The sequence below is a fragment of the Canis lupus genome, chromosome 15 (genome assembly GCF_011100685.1).
Source record: "Canis lupus familiaris isolate Mischka breed German Shepherd chromosome 15, alternate assembly UU_Cfam_GSD_1.0, whole genome shotgun sequence".
Classification (NCBI taxonomy): domain Eukaryota; kingdom Metazoa; phylum Chordata; class Mammalia; order Carnivora; family Canidae; genus Canis; species Canis lupus.
Window position 1 is genome coordinate 52,165,040 of NC_049236.1, and position 13,675 is coordinate 52,178,714.

A 13,675-nucleotide genomic window follows, 5' to 3' on the forward strand; every position below is an offset into this window, starting at 1 on the left:
GTCCTGCATAGGGCTGCCTGCTTGGAGCCTGCCTGTGTCTCTGCCTCTCTCTGTCTGTGTGTCTCTCATGAATAAATAGATAAAATCTTAAGAAAAAAAGAAAGAAATAGCATTCAGTTTTTAATTTACCATACAAAAAAGATAGGAGTATTTTTCATTACATCACTTAATGCCTTCTGCACAAAGTTGCATGTGAGAAAGTTCTTCCAATGTGAAGATTCTTTTTCTCCTTAAAAACTGATTTGACTCTTCCTTTCCAATGTGAGAATGATGTAAACAATTGTGTTGCTCTTTTTGCCTTGGCTGCAAGGAATTTTATAGAAAAATTATTAGCTTATGCTTTTGAAGAAGTATATGTGCACCCAGTGCTCATCATATCACATGCCCTCCTTAATGCCTGTCACCCAGTTGCCCCGTCCCCCCCATCTACCTCCCCTTCTGCAACCTTTTGTTGGCTTAGTTTATTCTTATTCTAGTTTCTTGGGATATAATGTTAGGTTGTTTGATTGACAGTCTTGTTCAAATATGCTATTTCCTTATTGATTATCTGGATCATCTATCGATTGTTGAGAGTAGGGTATTAAAGTATCCAACTACTATTTTATTGCTATTACTAAATTCTGCTAATACACACTTTATATATTTAGGTGATACAATATTGGGTACATAAATATTTATAATTATTATATTTTCTTGGTGATTCGACCACTTGTCATTACATAACGACTTTCTGTGTTACCTTTGACCTAGCTTAAAATCTCCTTTGCTTTATATAAGTATAGCTATCTTGCTTTCTTTTGGTTACCATTTACTTAAAATATCTTTTTCCATTCTTTCATTTTCAGCCTGTGTGTGCCCTTAAAGCTAAAGTGACTCTCTAATAGGTAGCATACTGTTGGATTTTTGAAAGTCTATTTAGCCAAAAAGAAAAAAAAAAAAAACTATTTAGCCATTCTATGTCTTTTGATTGGAATAGTCAATCCATTACCATTTAAAGTAATTATTGATAGGTAAGGGCTTATTATTGCCATGGTACTGTTTTCTAGCTGTTTTGTAGTTTTTGCTCTCTGCTGTTTTTCTTTGTGAGCTGATGATCTTCCATGGTGGAATGCTTTGATTCCCTTCTCTTATCTTTTATGTTTTTACTGTAGGTTTTTCTTTGTCATTACCATAAGTCTTACATAAATATCTTATAGATAGGAGAGTCTATTTTACATTGATAACAACTTCACTTGCATAAAAAGCTCTACCCTTTACGCCTCAACCCCCATCATTTGTGTTTTGATGTCATAACTTACCTTCTTTTATATTGTGTAACTGCTAACACATTAAGGTATCATTAGTCTTAACACTTCTGTCCTTTAAACCTGAACACATCACCATATTACAATATTAGAATACTCTGAATTTGACTCATTTTCACCAGCGTGTTTTATATTTTCATGTATTTTCTTGTTATTACTTAGTGTCTATTTCAAAAGGAGGAACTTTTTCCGCATTTCTTCTTTAAGATAATTATTCTAAATTCTCTGCAGGCAATTCATAGATCTATTTCTTTAGAATCAGTTATTGGGGCTTTATTGGTTTCTTTTGGTTGTGTCATGTTCACTTGCTTCTTCATGATTTTTATGTCCTTGTGTTGATAAGTGGTCTCCTTTTCCATACTCTCTAGGTTTGTCTTGGCAGGGAAAGACCATCACTAGTCAAGCTGACTTGGGGGTACTGGATGAGTCAGCTGAGAGTGTCTTCAGGAAAGCAAGACTTACAATTGGGGTCTCTAGTTGGACAAAGTCACTGCCAAAGCTCTGAGGTTATGGGGAGTTGCTGCTGTCTGTCTGGCTTCCTTCCAAAAGTTGGGTGGGCCTGCTGGCTGGGCTTTCAAGGGGGCTACTGGCTCTGCTCCTTGGTTGGGCAAGGCTGCAGACTATGCTCTGTGGTTAGGAGGGACCACTAGCCAGGCTCTGTAATCACCTCTGGTTGTGTGAATTTTCAGTCTTTGTTCCCTGGCAGGATCATGCCACTGGTTGGACTCCATGAATGGCCAGGCAGGCTATAGGCTGAGTTCTGCAATGGCTTCTGGGTGGGGCCTTAAACTGTGCTCTGCAATTGAGTAGAGGCTGTACTTCCTGATCAGGTTGGCCACTGGCTGTGCTCTGTTGTTGGACAAGGTCACTGGCTGGGCTTTCTGGTCAGACAGTGCTCCCAGCTATATCCCATAGTTGGGTGGGACTGGGGACTGTGCTCCACAGTTGGGCACAGTCCCTGTCTGAGCTCTAGTAGGGTGGGGCTGCAGGCAATGCATCCAGATTGAGTGAGGTCACTGACTGGGCTCCTTGCCAGTGAGGGGCCATAGGCTGTTTTAATAATTAGGCAGGGCTGTATGGGATCTGCTGCTGAATTGGGTTGTAGGCTATGTTCCATGGCTGAGCAGTACCATAGGCTGGTCTCTGAGGCTGCTGGGAGTCACCATTACGGCTCCTTGGTTATGTGGAGCCAGAGGCTATACTCAACAGTTGGCAAGGCTGCTGGCTTGGCTCACTGCCCAAAGGGGGGGGGGTGCTGTAGGATGGGCTCCACAGCCACCTGGGTTCTCTGGCCAGCTTTCTTATGGGGCAGGACTGGAGGTTAGACTCAGCAGTTGGATCATGCTTCCAACTTGCTTTGCTCCCCGGGCGAAACCATAGCACTAACTTCATGGCTGATATTACCCATTGACTGTGAACCCAAGTCTGGCACAACTGCCAACTAAGCTCTCTAGACAGATGGAGCCACTGATTCAGCTCTATAGATGGGCAGAGCCACTGGATGGGATCTCTGCTTAGGCACTTCTGCCAGCAGTAATGTGGTCTGCCAAGATCTGAGCACTGGTTGCTGTAAGCCTGGCTTTTGTCTTCTATGTCTTTTTTATCTCCAGTGGTCAAGCCCTGCAGAGTCCCCTCGTGATTCCTGCAAAGCAAGATCCTGAATGGGCTGCCTGGGAAGCATCCCACAGCACTGGGAGAGCCGGATGTCCATCTTGGGTTCTCTTTCCCCACTGGAGAAACTATAGGCCACGGGGGCCCTCTTAGTCTGGTACTGTGCCAGTCTAGGGGAGGAGCAAAAGTGAAACTGCTCTTCTTACCTTTCCAATGTGGTCCTTCTTGGTCTCTGTGGTCCAGGCAGCTGCTTCAGCCTCATCCCCAGGTTCTGAGATTTTCACAATTGTGTATTGTCTGTGTATAGTGGTTAGTTGGTCTTGTGAAGGGCACTGAAGTCAGGAACAATGCAATATTGCTAACGGGATGACATCATGTCTCCGACATGGGATTCCCTTTGGAAGCAATGAAAATGATCTGAAATTGATCACACTGGTGGTTGCACAACTTTGTGAATATACTCTGCTTTTTTCTGCTGTGTCTGTGTCTGTTACTTAGCTTCTCTGTTCATTGCCTATCTTTCTCCAAAGAAACATTGCATTGGATCAATGGGGTAAGAGTTGCCTGAACCAGAGATATCCAGATATTTATCATCCTCTCTTGACTCTTTTCAGAAGCTTGAGTCAAGTATGAGAGTACTTTTAAGACATGCCTAGCAGGGCACCTGACACATAGTAGGTGATCAGTAAATTGAATTGTATTATGTCATTTTTCATTGTCCTCTCTTTAGGGCAGAGATGTGATATAAAAGTATTCTTTTAATATTGGCCTGATGTGGCATTTAAAGGCCTACAAATGTAGAGCTCCAAATGCAGAACTGTATACCCCTGTACAGACCTCCAGGGATGCTTTTTCAGAGTGTTTGTTCAAGCTCACAAAAGCTCTTTGTGGGTCCCTCCTCAGGCACATTATATCATCCTCTAAGCCATTAAATCAATCTATTTTAATTGGATAATGACTCCCATTTTTGAATCTGTGGAAAATCCTCCCCACCTCCATCTGTATCTCCAGCGGCAGATTTCCAACATCCTGACAGCAGCAGGGCTTTTTGTCCTCCCTGTAGCCCTGCAGCCACCAGGGGCCAAAGACCAATTTGCTGTAATGAATTTAATATGTTTAGTCTGAGCCATATAGTTCCAGGCCAGCCAGAGAGGGCCCCATTTAGGGTTACTTTCCATTAAGTGAATCAAAGAGGCATGTCGGCAACTATGGGCTGAGTGTGCAAACTCTTCTGGTGCCAACCTCATTTCAAGTCCAGCCAGCTTCCTAGCCACTTTCTGGACTGTCCCAAGACCTTTTTGGCAGAAGTTTACCATGCCTCTGGCTCCTAGAATCTACACTAGACCATTCTCAAGCATATATTGTACTTCTTGGAAGTTGTTTTAGATGGTTGATTTCTCATCTTAAAGTTTGTCCTTATTGGTGATGAAATATAGTTTTGTGAGTGATCAATTACTTTGGATATCTTGGGAACCTATTTTTTATGAGCTGATGAATATCTATATTGAAAATACATATCAAGATTCTATTTTCAAAGGAAGGCAAATGCAAAATAGTTTAGGAATTGCTACATTTTAAGGACTTCAACAGATTATCTGGTCCAGGTCCCTGCCTCTAGAAATAGACTACTTAAACCTGGATCCAGGACCCAGGACAACTATCTTAAGTGGAAGTTGCAGGATCTTTGACAAGGCAGGTGCTGAATGCCTATTATATTTATCCATTCCCCCAAAATAATGAGGAAGTGTTCAGCTATGCATTAGAGGAATCAAACTTAATTAAAGAAGTTTCATATCTTTAAAGAATTCCCATTTTGGTAAAAGAAACATAAATACCAATAGTCTACTGAGGGCTGTCAGAGAGGCACAGAGGTTTTTATTATCAAAAGAAAATTGGAACCAAGAAAAGTCTACTTAAAATGAATACATTTAAAATGAGGCACCTGGGTGGCTCAGTGAGTTAAACATCCAGCTCTTGATTTCAGCTCAGGTCATAATTTCAGGGTCATGATCTCAGCGTAGTGAGATCAAGCCCCATGTGGGATCTGTGCTGAGCATGGAGCCTGTTTAAAATTCTCTCTCTTCTTCTCTCTCTCCCACCTCCCACCCCCCTCATACATGCACACATGCTCTCTCTCTCTCTCAAAAAAAAAAAAATTCAATGGGTACCAACTTTTCCAAGTAAATCAGAAAAACTAAGACTTGTTTGAGATTTAGTCTTTAACATTAAAATGATGAAAATAATTTTCATTTATTAATCAAAACTTGGATTATTATTTCATTTTATCTATGTTACAGCTCTTAGAACATACGTAGATGGGATTTTAAAAGACTCCATTTTTGATGACAGATGCCATTATGACAGAAAGATACTACAGTACAGAGATTATTTTTCAAAAATATTCAAGAGTTTCATCAGTTTTTCCAAAGATCAATGTCATTTAATTTTGATATCCAAATCATTTTATTCTTGCATCCCTATATTTGTTTTTTGTCTTCAATTGCTAACATATTTAAACCTGCTAGCTTCACATTTTTAATAACTTTCCATGTGATACCAGTATTTCTCCAAAAAACTTCCCTCACTTTTGTAAAGCTCCACATTGTTTGCAGGATTTAAAATAGGTTTTCAGTTATTCATGAATCTTGGAAACTGCTATTTTTGTTAATTATATTACTTTCCCAGAATCCCAGTCTTTACAGGATGCTTGAAAGAAGACTAGGAATTATTTTATATGCCAACCAAACACTCTTTCACTAAAACAATGAAGCTGTCTCCTGGAGTAGTCTACTACTCTACCAAGTATACTTTGCAAGCCATTTCCTAGCTTGTTAAATGGAGTGGGTTGTGAGATGAGGTGCCATGAAGTACAAAGTCCAGAGTTTTAGGTAGATCATACAAAAATTTATGTGATATTTACAGTACATTTATTATTCTTAATCTTCCAGAACATTTATCATGCATATGTAGTATAAGGTACACAATTTAAGATCTTGTTGGAAAACTGTTTGAAAACATAAAACCAGAGCAATAGCAAAGTGAAATTACTGAGGGCAGAAGAAAACTCAAACTAGCAGACACCAAGTATGGTCCGACACCAGAGTGAGAGGGAAACATCAGCCTTAAGGATTGCTGACATAGGGACCATCTTCTAGTTTCAAGCAGTGAGAATCTAACACAAACCAGATTTAACTCAATAATAGGAGTTTATAGACTCATAAATTCAAACTCAAGACAGGACAGTATTGGTCTCAGGAATGACAGTATCATTCTCAAATGTTATCAAGACTATCCCTTTCTCTATTTCTGCTTGGTATCTCTGCTTTTTATGTGCTGACCTCATCCTCTCTAATTTTCCAGGTATTCTATCTCCGTGTGATGGGCAAAGGCATTCCTCGCTTTAGGTCAGCAATTCTGCTACCTGAAAAGTAAAGAAAATCTGTCCCATCAACCTTAGATGGAACAATTTCAGGAGAGAGTTCAGTTTGGATCACCTGATCATCATTTGTCATCCTGGCTTCCATGGTGTCTGAGGACAGAAGGATACCGTACCTGGTCTCATGTGGCTGTCTGGACTTCTCATCAGACCAAAGAGGTACGTTATGTAATTGGAAAATGGAGAAAGGCTGGTCAGAAAGAGAAAATAGCCACTGTAGAGACAAATCTCATCATCTATTACTTCTTGCCTTTCCATTCATCTCCTAGTATTACATGTTGCTTATGGGTCATCTAGTTCATTTATATTAACTGGGGCTAATCTAACCTGGACTTGAATCCTATTTTCATTAGTATAGTACCCAATTATAAAACATTTTATGCAGAAATAGGATATAATTTACAGATGACCTGTGTTTAGTTGTGTGAACCTATTTACTGTGATTAAACCTAGAAATAATGTGGGTTCTCCTCTTTAATTTAATTTTTACTGATTTGATGAATTAGAAGAGGTGCAGCAGCATGCACATGGAAATTCTCAGTTCAAAGTAAATTTGTTTCTAAGAAGGTCCTGCTTTCTCCCAAAATGCCATAAGAAAAATCCAATAAGGGACGCCTGGGTGGCTCAGCGGGTGAGCATCTGCCTTTGGCTTAAAGCATGATCCTGGAGTCCCAGGATCGAGTCCCACATCAGGCTCCCTGCATGGAACCTGCTTTCTCCCTCTGCCTGTGACTGTGTCTCTGCCTCTCTCTTTCTCTCTCTCTGTGTCTCTCATGAATAAATAAATAAAATCTTTAAAAAAAGAGAAAAATCCAATAAAACCTCTTTCATCTCCTTGAATGGAGAAAGCAACATGCATTTCAATGGATTTTAATGGTATGTATGCCTTTTAATGTTTATATTTTAAGTATATTTATTAATATTCTTATGCTTTACATTTTTAATTTATTTATGTTCTTGAGCTAGATTTTAAAAGTCATTGAGTACATTAAAACTTATTTAGCTGGTAAATATTGAGCATTTCAATAGTTCTGGACTCTGAACTAAGAGCTGTAAGAGACAAAGCAAAAGTCTCTAAGAAGTTTACTGTTTAGTTAAGGAGACAGGATTATGACCTGAAATAAGAGAGAAATATGTATGGCAGTGTATCAGATATACAGAATTCAGCAATTTGATTGAAGTTGTGTCAGTGAGTGACCAACTGCATAGGCTTCATGGCACTGAAGCTTGTCTATGGATAAATATGCTTAGCAAGAGAAGCATCACAGTAAAGTTTCATTGTTTCATTACATTCTCAGACAGAAGTATTATAATACAAGAAGATTGTGTGTGTGTGTGTGTGTGTGTGTGTGTGTGTATCTGATGAATGGGTGCATATGTATCTCCATTAATAATACCCATGTACATAGCCGTTGCTGTTAAGCCAATAGTAGAATAAGCATGTTTCTCAAATTAAGTGGATATATATTTTAAAGTTCCCAGTGGAATGTAAGATATAAATAAGACATTTTTCATTATTTTTTAAAGATTTATTTATTTATTTGGGAGTGAGAGAGAGAATGAGAGAGCAGTGGGCGGGATGGTGGAACAGGGGCAGAGGGAGAGGGAGAGAGAGTCTTAAGCAGATGCTGCACTATGCATGGAGCCTGACATGGAGCTCAGTGACATGACCCTGAGATCCTGACCTGGGCCAAAAGCAAGATTTGGCTGGCCAACCAACTGAGCCACCCACATGCCCCAAGTAATACATTTTAAAAATTTATTCATTCATCTGCACAAAGGTAATTTGTTGAATGTAAGATGTTGAATGAAAATACCTATTTGGGAAATGTTATGAATTGAATTGAATCACCACCAAAAATATATTGAAGTCTTAACCCCTGTATCTGTGACTGTGACCTTATTTGAAAATATGGTCTTTGCAGATGTAATCAAGTTAAGATAAAGTCATACTGAATTAGGGTGGACCCTAACCCACTGACTAATGCTCTTATAAGTAGAGGATTATTTGGCTACAGTGTGACACCAGCACATAGGGAGGACACTGGAGTCATATTTATAGGCCAAGGAACACCGAGGGTTGCCAGCAACCTCCAGAAGCTAGGAGAGAGGTGTGGAATAGATTCTCAGAACCTCCAGAAGTAACCAACCCTGCCAATACCTGAATTTTAGACTTCTAGCCTCCAGAGCTATGAGAGAATAAATCACATTTCTGTTGTTTTAAGCCACCCAGTTTGTAGTAATTTGTAACAGCAGTCCTAGGAAGCTAGCACATGGATTATGCATTTATTTATTGTATTGATGTCTACCTCTTATAAACTTTCAACTTGCACATTTTCATGCTTATAAAAAAAGGTATGAGCCAGAGCATAAGAATCGTGATTGTGTTCACTGCCAACAAATGGGATAACAGTTGCCATTCAAAAAATCACTTTGGTCTTATAAACAACTGAATTTGAGAATACCTTCCAGGAACTAGCCAGTTTGTAAGTAAAGGAGCTTCTAGGTCATTTAAATTATTCATACATATTTATCTTATGAGAGGAGTATCTAACTGCATTACATGCATGGAAGGAACAAAAGTCAACCTTTTTTTCAATTCATGGACAGTCTCAGTAAGAGGAGGTTTTGCTTTCCTCATAAATGAACATTTGAACCCCCCAAACTAGCCTGTATACCTCTTCTTAAGACGATTACTCCAGACTCAATGCCTCTGAGCTTCCATTTAGGTAAATTGGATGCTGACCTACTAAATTGAGATGATGCTAAGTATCTTAGGTTGTCCCAACCTCCTGAGACCAATAATTTGACCCTGATGTGTCAGTGACAGGTTATGTTTCATGACAAGGCCATGCTGAGGAGCTGTCCTCTCCTACCAACCTCCTAGCCCTTGTCCACGGCAGTGGCTCTGACACACCATGCTTGAGAGGAGGAAGTGGACACTCACACTAGTTTTACAAGCAATTGTGCTTTTCTTCACCTCTTAGAGCACATTCAGCACTTCCAGAATATATTTCCTCTTCTAGGAGATTCCCGCTTTTATTGAGAAATTGGTAAAGGCAGTTAAAACTTGTAGTAGCACTTTAGATTTTGTATCTGGTTATAATTACATTTATGGGAAGAACACATACATAAATATTCTTCATTTTCACTTCCCTATGAGAAAGTCTAGATACCATTCGCCAAACACAAACCTCATGGTTTACCTAAGAGTAGGAACGGAATTGCGATTGTGTCATTTCTCAAGAAGAGTAGAGTAGGTCAAGAAGAGACATGCTCCTTCATACTGAGCCACAAAGTATTAAGATAGCATTAATTGTAAAGGTTCCTCTTCTCCATCCTTTCAAGCACAGGCACACATGAAAACGATTTCCTGTACTTTGTCTTTTGATTTAATGCTTGCTATAGACATGTGTTACATTTTAATGGGGACTTGGTTAGAGGAGAAATTGTATTCAAACTATATAGTCACAAGAGTGTGGTGGATAAGTTTCTTTCAGAGATGGAAAGAATTATATTATTGACCACATAAATTAGATTTGGAATACTTGACAGGATTCTATGATCTATTTCCATGTTGTTTCTAATGCTGAGACCCTATGTTTCTTAGAGAGATTCCCCATAATTCTTAATCCTTTGGTTTGTTTGTTGGTTTAATTAAGTCCCTTTTACAAGAGGCTGCTTGGATTAGGGTCATGGATAATGTTTGTGGCAGATGAAGAGACAGTGACAATAAATAACAACAAACTATTGGAAGTCTGAAGTTTATAAATGGAAAGTCTAGCTGAACCAAAAATGAAAAATCCAAGTAATGAATCTCCCCAATAAAAAAAGGGATCATCTTTGGGCGTGTGAACTTCTCAGGGTTCTGAAGACAACTCTCTTCATTTTATATTTCAGAAAGTTGAAACATCAAAAAAAGCAAAACAACTGAAACTTAGGCTCAAGATTTCAAACACTCTTCTAAAGGTGGAACTATTTTTCTTCTGGAATATTGACTTTTTAGTTGGACCTGGCAATATCTAGGAAAATTCCCCAGAGTTTGGGAATCTTCTTTTATTACAAAATGAGGATCTTCATTACTTTTAAAATTCTCTTCAGTGACCGCTGTCATTTTTTTCTAATAAAAAAAATCAGAAAAATGGTCAATGAGTCACACCAGATTTAGACCCCAGAAGAGTTTATGTCTCCGAACAGTTTTACATGACCATTTATAGAAAGGCCAGGATCAGAATATTCACAGGTTTACTGAGATTATCTTAATGGTGCCAGGAAAAGTTTAGTTTCTTAGGTCATAGCACTTCATGAAATGGCATAAATTGCAACCAATTTAAAAGGTTGAATTTCCTGATTCCCTGTGTGAATTGATATAACTTTATTATCTTTTCCTGGTAGTAACTCTTAGCCATATGTTTCTTTCTATCAGAAGTCAAAACTAGGAAGAAAATACAATAACAGGTTTAAAAAAAATCGAAAAACCAGAATTCCCAGCTAAAAATGTCAAAAATACTTTCCTTTTGCAACCCAAAACAAATAGCTCAGTCAGCAAATAGAGGGAAATGTAAAATATGTGTCACTTCTTCTGCAAGGCATTTGGTATCTTCATGTTTTGGAGTGCTGACTGGGTGCTGAAATCACCTGTCTATCTCTGATCATATAGAGCATGTGAGAACGGTACCTTTGTGCAGGGACACAGAAGTGACAGAAAAAAAGACATACTAAAAATACTGACAATTTTTTTTAGTTTGACCTTAAAGAATGCAAATCGAAATACTAAGACACCAATTTTCAAATATTCAATTGATAAGGTTTGTTTTTTACGACAACACTGGACACTAACTAATAAGAGGTTGAGTGAGATGGAAACTCTTACGCATCATTGTCTGGAAGTTTTGTTTTTGTTTTTTTTTTGTTTGTTTCTGCAATTACTTTAGTCAAATCTGTTAAATTGCCTTTGGAAATTAGATGAGTACCTATACCAAATATAAAGCAATGTAAACATAACTGTGATAGCATTTCTTTCAACTCGTTTTGGTCACATCAACCTTGCACAAGGGGAAGTAGACACCATTGCTTTTGTGTTTGATTTTGTGTTTCCATGAGCATGCTCTTTTTCCCCATTCATTTATTCTTTTTTTTTTAAATAAATTTTTATTTATTTATTTATGATAGTCACAGAGAGAGAGAGAGAGAGAGGCAGAGACATAGGCAGAGGGAGAAGCAGGCTCCATGCACCGGGAGCCCGACGTGGGATTCGATCCGGGGTCTCCAGGATCGTGCCCTGGGCCAAAGGCAGGCACCAAACTGCTGCGCCACCCAGAGATCCCTACTTTTAAAAATTTTATAAACCTGCTGGCATACTGTGTGTTTAGTAGTCATGACCATTTCCCACACCAGCAGGTAGTCTTCTACAATATGAATCCTTGATATCAGTACTTGTATTCCACCGTATGTACTGTATTTTTTTAAACATTTTTTAAAATTTTTGTTTATTTATGATAGTCACACACACACACACACAGAGGCAGAGACATAGGCAGAGGGAGAAGCAGGCTCCATGCACCGGGAGCCCGACGTGGGATTCGATCCCGGGTCTTCAGGATCGCGCCCTGGGCCAAAGGCAGGCGCCAAACCGCTGCACCACCCAGGGATCCCTCATTCATTTATTCTTTTTGAAAAACTTCAGTTTACTTTCCATTGTTGCTAATGATACCATTATTCTGATATTGTTTTTTTTAAGATTTTATTTATTTATTTTATTTATCCCTGCTCCTCCTGCAGGGAGCCTGATGTGGCACTTGATGCCAAGACCCCACGATCATGACCTGAGCAAAATGCAGATGCTCAACCACTGAGCCACCCAGGTGACCCTATTCTGATTGTTCATATCATATTATGCTACTTAATTGAGTTATAATTAGCATATAACATTGTGTTAGTTTTAGGTGTACAGCATGATGATTTGATATGTGTATATATTGTGAGATGATCACAACAGTAAGTTTAGTTAACATCCATCACCACACAGAGTTATAGATTTTTTTTCTTATGATGATAACGTTTAAGATCTACTCTGTTAGCCACTTTCAAATACACAATACCATATTGTTAACTATATCACCACACAGTCCATTATATCCCTAGGATTTATTTATTCATTTTATAACTACAAGTTTGCACCTTTTGACCACCTTTATCCATTTCATGTATTCCCTCTGCCCCCATGCCTCTGGCAACCACTGATCTGTTCTCTGTATCTATGAGTTCAGTTTTTTCTTTTTTAAGAATATATATTCTTTTTAAGAATATATAATATATATTATATATATATATATAATATGTGTATATGTATATGTTTTCAGTAAGACACAAAGGTTGTTTCCATGTCTTGGCTCTTATGAATAATACTGTGGTGAACATGGGAGTGCAGATATCTTTTAAAGATAGTGATTCTGTTTCCTTTGGATAAATACCCAAAGTAGAATTTCTGGATCATGTGGAAGTTCTATTTTCGGTTTTTTGAGGAACTTCCATATTGTTTTCCACAGTGGCTGCACCAATTTACAATCCCACCAACAGTGCAGGAGGGTTCCCTTTTTGCCACCTCCTTGCCAACACTTGTCATCTCTTGTCTTGGTGAAGATAGCCATCTAACAGATGTGAGGTGATCCCTCATTATGATTTTGATTGGAAGAGTCTACTATGCAATTTTATAAGAGCTTTAAAATGTTCGCACACTTTGACCTCATAATTCTGCTTTTGGACAGTAATCAGAGATGTGTTCGAAGACATGAACAAAAATGCTCATTATGATTATTTACGCTATTAGGGAAATAGAAATAAAAGCCCTAAATATCCAAGTAGAGAAGAAAGGCTAAATAAATCATCACGTGTGCCTAATAGAATATTCAGCAGTTACTAAATATATAAGGCTCAAATCAGAGCCCCAAAGGGTTCAGAATGAAAGCTGAAGCTGGCCCAGAAAATGCCAGATCCTGTCATCCTGGAACAGGGAACAGAGGCCACACGGGTAAGACCAAAAAGGATTGAAACTGTGGCCATCCTCCATGGAGGATGTGGAGATCTAAGTCAGTAAGGGCAAGGGAGCAGCATGGCTTGTCATGGGTCCGTTGCATTGGAGGAGGAGGTGATAGTGTTCAGTTGTGATTCTTTGTGCTGGTGATTGACACCCACTAAGTCCTCCTCCATGGATTGGATTTCAGGGAAAGACTAAGCTCTTTGGACTGAAGGAATGACGGTGTTGTTAGTTCAAGGTTAGTTATTTTTTTTCCTATCTAAGAATAATTAAAAAAATCAAAACGGA

The 13,675-nt window shown here is 38.7% G+C and overlaps 1 long non-coding RNA gene across 1 annotated transcript in view; it reads left to right on the top strand.

Annotated features, from left to right (window-relative positions):
- Positions 1–13,675, top strand: part of LOC119869349 — a 232,521-nt gene that overhangs the window by 103,664 nt on the left and 115,182 nt on the right. The window contains exon 2 of the long non-coding RNA XR_005370912.1: positions 6,276–6,510. This is a non-coding gene — a long non-coding RNA (uncharacterized LOC119869349). The remainder of the gene's footprint in view (positions 1–6,275; positions 6,511–13,675) is intronic.